The following is a 13,964-nucleotide window of genomic DNA, read 5'->3' as shown; positions in this document are numbered from 1 at the left end:
GTGCAGATTTCAATAGAAATTGACACTTTTATAAATTAACCTGGTTACACCTCATCTGCTTTCAAGTAGACATCAGGTAATGTTACTTCCTGGTTTCATTAGCTCAATGCAACTGACCTCAAGAGGCAGCAATTGCTCAGAGCACCTGACTTACAAAGACATTGAGATGTATTGGGAAGTCTGTGATTGGACAGCCACAGAAAGTACTAGCAGGGTTAGAAGGGGAGAGCTTGCAAAGGCAGCAGACAAGAAAACTGCAGTTTTTTGTTTTTTTTTTGTAATTCTTTATTTTATGGTGCATAAGCGTATAACAGTTGCTTGAGAGGTACCCCAAAGGCAATCTTCTGGCACATTCGAACAGTATAACATGGAGGTACAAGGTAGAAGAAGCACTTTTTTATGTAAGGATAGAAGCAGTAGTGCTGCACTTTGTTTAGGTATTGGTGTAACAGAGCATAGAGTGACATCGCTTAACTTCCTAAACAAGAGATTATTTTGCTGCGTCAAGAGCTAATCAGGCTATAAGTGGGTGACCGCTGGGGTCTGACTCGGGCAAAAATGACTCCACATGAAAGTCCCGGTGTGTGACAACTTAAGCTTCGTGGGATATGCCAATGGGACCGTCATCTGGGTGTTTGGTGCGTGTGGTGGCTAGGTGTGTGTCAGGCAAATATAAGGAAAAAGATAGTCATCATCAACCCCTTCAGACCTTTGCGAGCGTGAGCACTGTATAGGCTGGTCAAGTAGAGCTTCACCCATAGTGATAAGGTATGGCTCTAGTGAGGCTATGCTGTGGATATGTCAGCCTATGCCCCTCATTGGGAAGTCCTGGTCATTGCCTTGGTGAGTCTCTCTTTTAGAGCCCCTGGACGTGGTCTCTCTATGATGGGTTTCAGCTCCGGTGGTACCTTTGGGGGTGTGCAGCCGCATGTACCCTTGTGTTGTAGTGATGGCAGTCGGGAGCTGATTTGTGTTGCGCTGGCCATCAATAGTCCGGCCTGGTGAGTACCCTGTTTGAGTAGCTTTTGTGGTTGTCCCGGGTTTGTGTATCAGTAAGTGGGAGTGTGCGTGCGAGACACCTGGTGCTTTGTCCCTCTTTAAGGCTTGCTGGAACCTGTGTAGCCGGACAGCCGCTCTGGAGGCTCGAGGTATGCGCCTTGCCGCCGGTCGGATCCAAGAGGCTACTATTGTTTCTGCCTTGTGGTAGGTTATTCCTCTGCTGTGTAGCACATCCCAGAGCCTTGTGCAGAGCCAGTTAAGGTTTTCTCGTTGAGGAGTAGATAGCTTTGATTGGGCGATCCGCTGATAGGGCCTTGGTAGTCTGTTGCCCCTGCGTACCGTGGGGCTACCTTGTCAGCTTTCCGCTTAGGTCGAGTCTTCCAGCGGGGACCGGGATATCCCCCACCAGTCCATGGGGGGGGTAGGTTGCAGTAGAACGGCCGTCTCTCCCCGGCTCCAGCCCCAGTAGGCCGCGGCCGTATCTCTGTGCTCCCGGCTCCGGCAGGCCCCAGGGTGGTGTCTATCGGTTTGACGGTGCACCCCCGGCATGGGTGGTGCACCCTTAAGGGTCATTGTGCCATATAGCTGCCGCTTTTCCCCGTTTTTATGGCCCGTCCTGCAGGAGCTCGTGGCAGACGCGTCCGCAAGGCTCGGTGTCCAGGCTCCGCCCCCGAAATCTGCAGGTTTTGCAAGCTGATTTTAGGTATATCCTCAATGAAAAAATACATAATGAAATGCATTCTAGGTTTTATTTGGGCATATCTACTAAAGAGTAATTTTTGTTTATTTTGTATTGGGAAATGGAGTGTCCCTTAACCCCTTAAGGACCAAACTTCTGGAATAAAATGGAATCATGACATGTCACACATGTCATGTGTCCTTAAGGGGTTAAAGTTCAAATCTTTTATTAACTATTTCATGTATGATGAGTACACATATTTAAAGGGTAACTCCAAACTTTTTCTTTTTTTGTGGGGGGAAAAAGGGTGGGGGTGGGCTTTTCCTATGTCATATGCCCTATAGGGCCTTATTAATTAGGTCATTCCTCCAATCTGCAAAAAAGGAAGTATTTTACTTACCAGCCTTCAATGTCCATTCCTAATGTGAGCACGAGGGCTTGCTCTGTCTAATCACAGGCTTCTCTGAGATTGGACTTTTTTGTCAGCTCAGAGTGCATACACGCAGTTTGAGCCGGTGAGGGAAGAAAGGGAGTGGGGAGGGAGATGGTGGAAAAGTCATTAAAACTAATTAGGGGATGAGGGAGGAAGTAAGGGCTAACTCAGGCAGGGAGAAAAAATATTCCTATTGAAGATTCTGCCTACAAGGGAGAAGCAGATTACATCTGCCGCCAGCTTGCCAAGGGTGCCGACAATAGACTTATTTTATGCACAGAATTGACTTCAGGCTCTTTTCTGCTGTCAAAGTCACATGTGCCGGGGGTGAAACTAGTCCTGAGGTAACAAGTGCAAATAACTCTGTATGTGCAGAGTTTCAATAATTGAGAGAATGCTATGTACTATAGGCTTATCAATTATCAGCTGACATCTGAGAAAATCAAATCATAAGGCAGCAAGGAAGTCATCTTTAGCCTTTATTATCCCAAGCACAATATAAAAGTGCCAACATGGCACAGATAAATAAAACAGCATGCCAAGTATAATCAATGAGGATGACAAACATAAACAAAAACACATGGGGTCTATATGACCCCCATATTATATAAGAGAGGTTTTAAACCTGCCTTCTGCCTCCACCAACCATATGTCTTCAAAACAGTCAGCAGCCTGTAAAATACCATGCAAAGCCTGCAAAATACTGGGTGAGGAACATGTCACTTGTCCCCAAAAGCATTCACACTAGGTCAGTGCTGAAATTCAATAATGGAGGGTGGATAGGTCATTGTCCTCCCTTCTGCTTCCACTCATTCGACAATGAAATGCCCGTTACGGTTATTTATTAAAAGCACTGTGACAGGCTCCCCCCATATTTGACAGGGTCTCCTGACATTTTATGGGGATGAGCAATAGTTGCCGAGTCGCTAGACTTAATAGCAGTTTTTAGTTTTCTTATGCTCACATATAATAGTTATATGAGTGTGTGACATCTGGTGCCAGAGAAAAAAATATTTTTGTCCCACTGTTTTTATGTTGTCCTTTTTACTTTCTGTATATATTACACATAAGTGTACATATTATAGGTTTTGAGTAAAGTGCTTTTATATTTCCAGTTTTAAGGTAACCTGTTAAGGGGCTAACTCTGTTCAGTCTCCCATTATCTGACGTCAGACACAGGTTCTGGCAGGCTTTGGAAGGATCTGTTAGGTCCATATCAATGGTGAATAATTAAGATGTAGGATGCCTGACTCCTCCCCTGGAATTTTACTTCTCCTTATACAGTTCAGAGATGCTCATACAATGCAGAGAGCTGAGCATAATACAGAGATGGTCACATAAAATGAGCTGGACGATATCTAGAAAATACATAGAGCTGAGTACAATACAAAAAAAAAACATACCACTAACAGATCTTAGAAATTAAAATAGACATGTAATACACAGAGCTGGGAAAAACACAAAGATACCTGTACAATACACTGAGCTGGACAGACTACAGAAATGCAAAAAAAACAGGTAGAGCTGAGTAAAGTACAGAGAAATAACACACAGAGCTGAGCAGAATAAGGAGATACTGTAACGGACCGTTTTGCTCAAAAGGGGATAAAAATCATTTAGGCGATAATCCCCTTTTTCCTAGACCAGCAGCTATTGCAAGCACCAATCTCCCGAACTGCAAACTGTACGAATTCTGGAAACTCCCGAACTGGAAACACACGAAGCCTGGAATCAGCCGAACAGGAAAAGCATACAATTACATGATTTTGCTATTGCATGACGAAAAGTCATGATTTTATAAAAGACACGGAGGCGAGTATTGCTTAACCCTTTCTTTACTGTCCACCAATAGCAGCAAAGTATATTAACAGTAAGAAAAAACAGTACCCATAGAGATAGGACACTCCCATATCCAGTCCCAGTATAATGGGCAGCACCTCCTCCTCCAATTCCTCTTTCTTTGGAGATGCTACCCGCCAACAGTAACCGGAAGTCAGGAAACAGTCCAGCACTAGAAGGGCCACGGCCCAGAGTCCTTGTTGATACAGGAACAGCGGATGCCCTCGAACATAGGCAAAACCGTGAACGAATGGTGAAACTTTAACCATAGGGAGTCCATCTCTTTGTCAACTCTTGAACTTCAGCTAACTTGTGGAAGTCCTGAGCATAGAGACGTCCTTCATGCGATGCGCTTAGAAGTGGATCAACCTGTGAAGACATAATGACAGGAGCCCAAAGGTTAAATCGGTACTAACACTAGTTGCCCATGTCAAGATACGATACATTGGAAACCAAGCCACCCGTTAGTGTACCCCCATTCGTACCTGAGTCAAGAGTCTCCATGTATGTGAAGTGTCATGAGTCAGATGTACATATAAGTCATACATTCATGGAAGGCAATGTTATACTTACCGCCTGAAGCGAGAAATGACAGGGGGGGGGAATTATATAAATAAGTAATAGGGAGGGGCAATACTCACCTCCGTGTCTTTTATAAAATCATGACTTTTCGTCATGAAATAGCAAAATCATGTAATTTTATGTCAAGACACGGAGGCTCATATTGCTAGTTTAAACCTGAGCAATGACCGACAAGAAAACATGTGGTTGAGGTCGGAAGTAGAATTCCCTGAAGGTGGATTCTCTGGACCAGTCCGCCATCCTCATAAGGTCTTCCAGGCGTGCCCCCGAAGAGGCCATGGACGTGGCTGACGCCCCACGTGTGGAGTGGGCGCTAAAGATGGATGTATCCACCCCCGCTTGCGACATAATCCACTTCACCCAACGAGCCAGAGTCGTGCTGGATACAGGGGTGAATGGTCGACGGGTCGCGAGGAAAAGTTGAGGCGTTGGGTCCGATCTATGGGCCTTCGTTCGAAGTTCGTATTCCTTCAAACAGGTCACTGGGCACAACAGTGGGTTAGACGGAAAACTCGGGTACGAGACTAAGCGTATGGCAGTCTTCGTCCTTCTGGAGATATTGAATGTCACCCCATCCGGGGTGAAGGATCTCGCATCATGGTCCAGGGCACGTACCTCCGAGACTCGTTTACATGAAATGAGGCAGAACAGGCATACCAATTTGGCAGAGAGTTGTTGCAAGGTGAGGTCCGAGTAGTATCGCCGTCACAGGAGCCGCCACGGGATCCAGGTCCCTAGCCAGGCACCAACCAGCCCAAGCTCTCCAAGCGGTCCCATATGAGCGTCTAGTGCCGGGAGCCCATGCGTCAGCCAAGAGGCGTCGAGTTGTGTCCGAAACTCCTGGGACTTCCCAGGGTCCCCCGAAATTCTCCATGCCAGTAACCGTAATGATCCGTCCAGTAGGAGGGGGTGTTGTTGGCCCATTGGGTTCAGCAGAAGGTCCCGGTTGGGCGGCAGAAGAGCGGGAACGTCTATTGCCAGTTCCAGGAGTTGAGGGAACCACGACTGGGTACCCCAGAATGGGGTTAGCAGGACCATATCGCCATCTGGTGCCGTACCTGGAGTAGCACTCGGGGGAGCATGGCAAATGGCGGGAAAGCGTAAAGGCGTGAGTCGGGCCATTCCTGTAGGAATGCGTCCACTGTCTCCGCGGCCGGGTCCGGGCGCCAGCTGTAGAACCTGGGTAGTTGGGCGTTGAGTCTGGAAGCGAAGAGGTCTATAGAGAAAGGCCCCCAAAGGGACGACATAGTGGAGAACATCTCTGTATCCAATTTCCAATCGCTGGTGTCTGCGAGATAGCGTGAGCTCCAATCCGCATGGGTATTGTGAAGGCCAGAAAGGTATTCCGCCTGGACCGTCAGGTTCCTGGCTAGAAAAATCTTTTGCTAAGCGGGCCGTGTGCCGCCCAGGTGGTTGACATACCGGACTGCTGAGATGTTGTCCATACGCAGTCTGATGCATGCACTGGCCGTGCCGTTCGCAAAGCTCTTGATCGCGAAGGAACCAGCCAATAGTTCTAGGGCATTGATGTGGAGTCGGGACTCTGCATCTGTCCCTCGACCCCCAGTGGTCACCCCGTTGCAGTGTGCGCCGCAGCTGTGGAGACTCACATCTGAGTCCACCGTGAACTCTGGCTGAGAGCCGAAGATGGCCTTGCCATTCCAGGCGGATAGGTTGTGGATCCACCAGGTCATCTCGTCTCGGGATTCCGAGTCCAGGGGGACCAAATCTGCATACGAGGCCCCTTTGCGAAGGTGTGCTATCTTCAGGCGTTGAAGAGCTCGGTAGTGGAGCGGAGCCGGGAACACCGCCTGAATGGACGAGGTCAGTAGTCCAATGAGACGTGCCAGGTGTCGCAACGACAGCTGGTGTCTCGTGAGGGCACGTCGTAGTTCCTTGCAGATTAAGCGTATTTTGGTTGGAGGGAGACTGAGAGACTCCGCTTCCGAGTCGACCGTGAACCCCAGGAACTCCATGTGTCGGGTTGGGGATAGGCAGGGCTTCTCCCCGTTGAGCAAGAAACCCAGGCGACTTAGGAGATCCATTGTCCATTGAAGGTGTTCTAAGAGGACTCCCTGATCTTGTGCCATGAGGAGGATATCGTCCAGATAGACTATCGGCCTTACCCCGCGACTGTGCAGCCAAGCATTGGCCGGTCGCATCAATTTGGTGAAGCACCACGGAGCAGACGAGAGTCCGAACGGGAGGCATGTGAATCGCCATGTTCCGCCTTTCCATAGGAACCTCAGTAGGTCCCTGGATGACTCGGTCACCGGGACCGTTAGGTAGGCATCTTTGAGGTCTAACTTTGCCATCCAGTCTCCACGTAGGAGTAAGTCCCGAAGGAGGTGGATTCCCTCCATTTTGAAGTGTCGGTAGCGCACTATGGAGTTTAGGGCCCGAAGGTTTATAACTGGGCGCATCTGGCCGCCTTTCTTTCCACCAGGAAAATTTGCTGATAACCCCAGCATGGTTCAGTGGTGCCCGTTCTATCGCTCCTTTCATGTGGAGTGACAATAGTTCCTTGTCTATTAAGGCGCGGTTTGCCTTTGACATTACCATAGGGTGAGGGGGAGGAATGCAACCCGGGGAGTCTACCAATTCTATGTGGAACCCCTTTACCGTGTTCACAACCCAGGCATCTGAGGTGATCTCTAACCAGGCATGTAAAAAATGACGGAGTCTGCCCCCTACACAGATATTGGAAAAAGCATGAATTAGGTGTGGTCTTACCGTAAGGGCGTCTGGAACCGGGGTTCCCTCTGAAGCTTCTGGAGCGCCATGGTCTTCCACGAGATGGGAAGAAGGGAGACTGGTGTCTCGTGTCCTGATAAGGTGGCCTCTGGTTATAAGAGCCTTGTCCCGATCCTCGGGAGTTAAAATTAGATCGGCCGGACAGACGGCTCCTGAATCTGCCGGCCCTGGAAGAGACCCGTCCCTGAAACACTCTCCTCATGGAGGACTGGGCCTTGTCTAAGGCTGTGAAAGCACCTACAAAGCACCCCAGATCCTTGATAAAGGAGTCTCCGAACAGCTGGCCCTGAGCGTCTTTGCCTGCCTCAGTGAGGGCGAGGTTGGCCAGTTTAGGCTCGATTTTAAAGAGGATGGCTTTACGCCGTTCTATAGACAGGGAAGTGTTCACACTACCGGCTATGCAGATTGCCCTCTGCACCCAACCACGGAGTTCTTCCGGGTCAACCTGTCTATTCTCAGTTCTGGCCATCTCGGCCAGGTCAAATAATTTGCTAAGGGACCAAAAATGTCCAGGTGTTTGTCCTGGCATGACTTTAATGCAGATTCCAGACCCTTACGGGGATTCCAACCCATCTTTGCAAGAAACTGCGTCATTTTAGGGTCTACAATAGGTGTCTCGCAGACTTTATTAGGGATAAGGGGTCTAGGGCATTCTGCCCTGAGCTTGTTGCGCGCCGTCTTGCTAAGAGGGCGCCTAACCCAGTTCTCAAGATATTTTGCTACATGGTCGGCTGGGAGCCATTCTGCCGACCTCGGGTGATGGAGAGCATCCGGGTCAAACATAGGTTCTCCAGCCGGGTCCATGAGAGTCGAACCCGCGGTAGCGGGAGTGTCACTGCGAGAGTCACTAATTATCAATCCTGGTAGGGTAGGGGCAAATGGGTCAGTGTCCTGCCCGTCCGACTCGTTCTTAGAGTCATCCCCGGACTCATCAATAGCCTCCTCACAAGACCCGATTTCTGAGTCGGAGTCGCTCTCTGTAAGTGCTCTGGCACATTTCCAGTGCCGCGCCCGTTCTGCCTGGCGCGGAAAGGCTCTTTTGCGTGACACAGGCACGCTAGTCTTGGTGGTTCTGGAGGCGGGAGGGATCAGGTGTTTAGATTTGGCCGTAGCTTTTCTAGAGTCGCCCCCTGGGCGGTTTACAGAGGAATGCGCTAAGCGTGTAGGTATGGCAGACGCTTCTGCGGGTACAGGTTGTGCCAATAAAGCCTGAGAAATAGTCTGAGACAGGGTTGCGGACATTGAGCCCATGGCGGCCATAATGGCGTCTGTGACTGAACGTTGCAGTGCTAAGGCCTGGGCATCATCCGGCACCGACATAGGGTCGCCCGCAGAAGAAGGGGGGGCAGAGCTGGCAGAGATAGGGTCAGCCAGCGCTTGGGGTATATCCCTATCCTCAGGGGAAAGAGGGGAGACAGGCCCTTTAGGTTTAGGCATAATAATATTAACTGAGGCTAAGGTCAGGTCCAAATAAAATATATATATATATATATATATATATATATATATATATATATATGCAGGGAATATGCAGTATAATATGCAGTATAATATATAGGGAGACAACCAAAATATATACTGAGTAGTAAATAGAAAATAGAGCTGCTAAATATGTGGAGGATGCAACTAGCAGGAGTTAATCACCCCAGGCTAGGCAGTGTGAACAGAGGAAAAAGGAGGGAGCTATCCAGGGTCCAGACCGGCAGATAAGGAGAACGGAGGGAAAAAGAGCGCCAAAGTGACTGATAGAAAATGGCAGCCGGGGGGAACACATAAAACAGGTGAATCCAGCATTCGAATGAAAAATTCGAATGCAGCAATAGGAGAATAGGCAAGCAGACTGGTTCACATCAAACAGGTGAATCCAGCATTCGAATGAAAAATTTGAATGCATCAATAGGAGAATAGGCAGGCAGACTGGTTCACATCTGTAAAATGTAGTTTGGAATCGTCACAGTTAAATCTTCTTAATTTCTTCTTGTCTTCAGTTGATTGATATATATATATACACGTCTTTTGTATATATAGTCTTGGGCCAAATGCTCGCCACAATAATATATGTCTATATTATTGAAAAGTATTAATACGCAATCTGACGTTCTTTATAAAAAATAAGTATTTATTCTACTTCAATAGCAACTCATAATATACTTAACAGATGGTATGTCTTAATGGTTACAGAGTCGTCTTTGTATCAGCAATTCAGGACATCGGATCGTAGCAGGAAAGGCAAGAGAACGTGGTCCTTTGTCCTCTGCCCTTTATAGCCCAAATTACGTCATAACCTGTAGTTTAGAATAGCCATATAAGGAAATTCCCCATATAAAGACCACCCCAAATCTCTTATACAGCAAATTCCAGAGACCTCATGGTACAGAATAGGAAACACCATCTGTTCTGTTTAACCCATTATACAGCCACACCTTAATATGTATTTGAATAGGAATATACAGAATATGCAATATTCTACATTTCCCTCTGTTTATGGTTTATTTATAAACCATAACAAAATGTTATTTACCTGTCCATTCATACATCATTCGTATCACATTTCATATCACAGTCATTGGGTATAAGAAGAGATGTGTTCATAGCTACCCAGTATCTGAGATTCCTTGGAAGTATTGTGTATTACCCTGTTTACAGTTTCCTTTAGTGTATCCTCCTTCTGTTTAACCTTTTCATTTACGAGTATATACATTTTTCTAATTCTACATTGCATAATTACTTGTAAAACAATACATATTATAGATACACATATAACAATAATAAATGGATGAAATAAAATATTTACAATTGCTGATCCTACAGATGATTTAGCAAGTGTGTTTGTACTTTTAATTATGTCTTTCCACCAAGAGGAACTAGAAACAATTGACCATTCATGTTCTATCACCTTTAATTTACCCTGTTCATGTTCAAATTGAATTTCTGTTTCTTTCAACTGTTTTTGTAACGAATATAATAATATCTTGTCTTTCCTAATCTCATCTGCCCATTTTCTCCATGGAAACTCATTTGTTTGTGAAACATTTAATTGAATAGGCATGATATCTATGTCTTGTATAAGCCTCTTCGATATGTTAACTTGAGTTCCTTGTATATGTATTATGAGTGGACCCCCATTGATACAATATAACCCTTTCTGTAATGTTTCTGAATGTGTACATTCTGAAAATGTAGCTCTTACTAACTCATTATTTGACATAACCTGTACACATACTTTGTCTTTTTCTATGGGAGTTACAATTTCATGAGGATTTTTAACTGTTTTAATTTTACCGGAACATGAACTTTGGTTATGAAAACATGAATGATAAATGGTTTCAACTTGGTTATTTAAACATATTATTTTGGATGCAAAATGTAGACAACTAGAAAGATCTACCTGTTGAAGTTCAGTAATGTCATTGTAAGATACAAAATCAGGATATTGTAATTTATAAAATAATAATTGTGTGTTACTAATAGGAATTCCTAATACCGACATTGAAAATAGTGTTTTTTCAATACCAGAAATTGGTATTAAAGAAGAACTTATACATATATCATTGTTGCATCCCAACCATTTGTTAACCCATAAATCTGTATGATTTTTAGCGAATGCAAACTGCTCAGGTAAACTACGTTTGAGTTCTATAGGAGTAACACCACCTTGTAATGCTTGTGCCATCACCTTAAAATCTGTAGAATATTCAACTTGTATCTCTAAACAAGCTTTGGCTACCTGGTATGAATCTGCATTTCTCATTAATGCCAAAGTAGCTTCCTGTAAATGTTGAACAGAGGGTGCAATAACAGAGGCTGTGTTCATAACCATATTTTTCAATATTTGATTTAAACCTCTTTGAATATGCAATCCTTTTCCCCCTATTAACCCTACAGTTCCCAAATCATTCTTTAATGTTTGAATATCCATATAATTGGTGATACTTCCTATAGTACCAAATCCAGCCATAATACCTTCTACAATATCTCTTTTTTTCCTGTTTGATACTTTACTTCCTCCAAACCAATGTTCTAAGCCTCGTTCCATATTTAATAAATGTTCCTTACATTGTGGAAATTTAGTTGAAATTTTCCACTGAGAAACATTAAAATGCCAAACTATTGTTGCAAATTTCCCATCTAATAACAAAGGCTTTGATTGAAAATGATTCAATTGAAAGGGACTTGATAACTTAAAAACCTTATTTTTGCATTCTATCATTCTGGGAGAGAATACATTTACCTTAACATCACCACATCTCTCGTGATGATTTCTTAACATTATACAACATTGATAGTTTCCACTATCACTGTAGGTAGGATTGTCTAAATAGAAAACAAACATTTCTTTCGACCAATCCACCTTTCCTAGTACACCTCTGTGAATAACCTTTGGCGTTGTATGTGACATACTACCCAAAAACATTCCTTCCCTTTTCCATGTCATTACAGACTCAGGGGGTAAACTTATATGTGTACTACATGTTAATCTAAGTCTTTCCTTTCCTTCCTGGATATCTACAAGACTAGGCTTCATTATAATATCTCGCATAACATAATCAGTTACCAGAAACATCATGTTAACTCTTACTGTCAACGATTCCCTAGATGCTCGTATTTCCCATATCCAAGGTATACCTGGAGTATTGTTTTTTTAAGAGGAATTCTGGCTCTAAATGTATAAGCCAATATTGTATTGTATAAAGTACCTCACCACCTCGTCCTCGTGTTGTTACTGAAGTTTGTGCAACATTCACATACATGTCACCCGACCAATTTACCATTTCCTCTCCATTAACAACAATCATGATATATGCATTTTGTAATATGTTAAGTTCCCATGATCCCGTTTTTACATTGTCTTGTACAAATGAACCTTTAGTCCAACTAAATAAATCATTAGGACCTATTGTAATGTTTAAATTAATAACACTATCTCCTGTGAAATTAATTCGCACATTGCATACTTGTAGATAGCCATCTTTTGTCCCGAAACAAACATGGCCTTTCAATACTTGTTCATTGTCTCTCTTTTTTCTAATATTTCCCAATAAGTCATTCTTTAATTCCTGATTGAAAGTCGTTTTGTTCATCTTAAAAATAACTATTACAAGAACTGTAGTCATCAATGTTAGCAGGATGCTGACGAACAACTTCTTTCTGCTACACGGTTGTCTTTGCGAACACATCGTCTGTCACCGGCCAACTTTCGTCTGTAGGTCTGCTTACAAATTATCTAAAATAGACTAAGAAAAACACAGCAGTATCAATATATTATCAGATTATGTTGTAGGTTTATACAATTTGCACTGATCTGCATGAACCCAAAAACAATTTTGCCTCCGTTTAGTCCGTGAACCATCAAGAGGTCTTTGCACTTGTACCATTGTTTGTCCCATTGTATCTGTTATGTTATAAGGACCTTCCCAGTTTGCCTCCCAAGGTCCAGTTTTCCTAAAAGTTTTTATCATGACCATACCCCCCTTTAAAAACTTTGAAAAATCAGGAGGTGCCATTTTGCACATACGAGTAGCTGCATGTGGAAGAATTTGCTCCAAATTTTCCTGCAGCATTTGCAACCATTTATTTTTAGCAATTGCATCTTTCTGTGGGGTAGACAAATATGGTTCATTAGGAAAATTCAACTGCATTTTCCTACCTGTCATCAATTCAAATGGAGTGTATTGTGTAGTTGAAGAAATAGTGCCTCTAATACCCATAAGTACAGCAGGAAGTGCCTGTACCCATGTGTTGCCTTTCTCACGTAACATCTTTGAAAGTCTAGATTTCAATGTTCGATTCATACGTTCCACAATCCCAGCAGATTGTGGATGATATGGAACATGAAATCTCTGCTCTATGCCTAGAATAGCACACAGTGCTTGCATGATTTTCCCTGTGAAATGGGTACCTCTGTCTGACTCTAGAAGTCTAGGGAATCCCCATCTTGAGAAAATGTGTGTCCATAATGCTTCAGCCGTTTTTTGTGAATCATCTTTAGTCAGTGGAATTACTTCTAACCATTTAGAGAATACATCCACAACTACTAACGCATATTTTAATCCATTCTTACCTGTTGGTAATGGCCCAATGAAATCAATTTGTAAAGTAGACCAAGGACCATTTGCAGGTGCTATACGTTGTATAGGTGGTTTTTGTCCTTTAGGTCTGGGATTTATTTGTGCACATATCAAACATGATTGTACTACCTGTTGTACAGTCTTTTCCATGTTATCCCAATAAAACTTATTTCTGAGTACCTCTAATAGTTTCTGCTGTCCAATATGACCTAAACTCTCATGATTATATTGTGTAAATAACACTTTTAGATGTTCTGGCATGACCGGACACAGTTCTCCGTTTTGGTCATGACACAAAACCCCGTTCTCATGAACAAATGGAGGTTTTGGATCAACCCGAGAAGCCGCAAGGGACGAATCCTTTGCCTGTTCTTCTGCAAAAGATGGAGGCTGTGTGTTAGTCTTTCTAACCACTGCTACTGACATAGGCTCTGTCTGCAATGCATTTTCACCAGTTAAAGCTGCTCTTTTTGCTAATTTATCAGCTATTTCATTTTCTTCACTAAGTAAATCTTTACCTTTTTGATGGGCAGGAACTTTAACTATAGCATGTAAACATGGTTCTTGAGACGCAATTCCAAATATGGTCTCTAGTGTCTCTTTGTGTGCT

This window comes from Pelobates fuscus, chromosome 4, assembly GCF_036172605.1.
Source record: "Pelobates fuscus isolate aPelFus1 chromosome 4, aPelFus1.pri, whole genome shotgun sequence".
Lineage (NCBI taxonomy): Eukaryota > Metazoa > Chordata > Amphibia > Anura > Pelobatidae > Pelobates > Pelobates fuscus.
The sequence above is the reverse complement of the archived record's forward strand: the minus strand, read 5'-3'. Positions refer to the sequence as shown.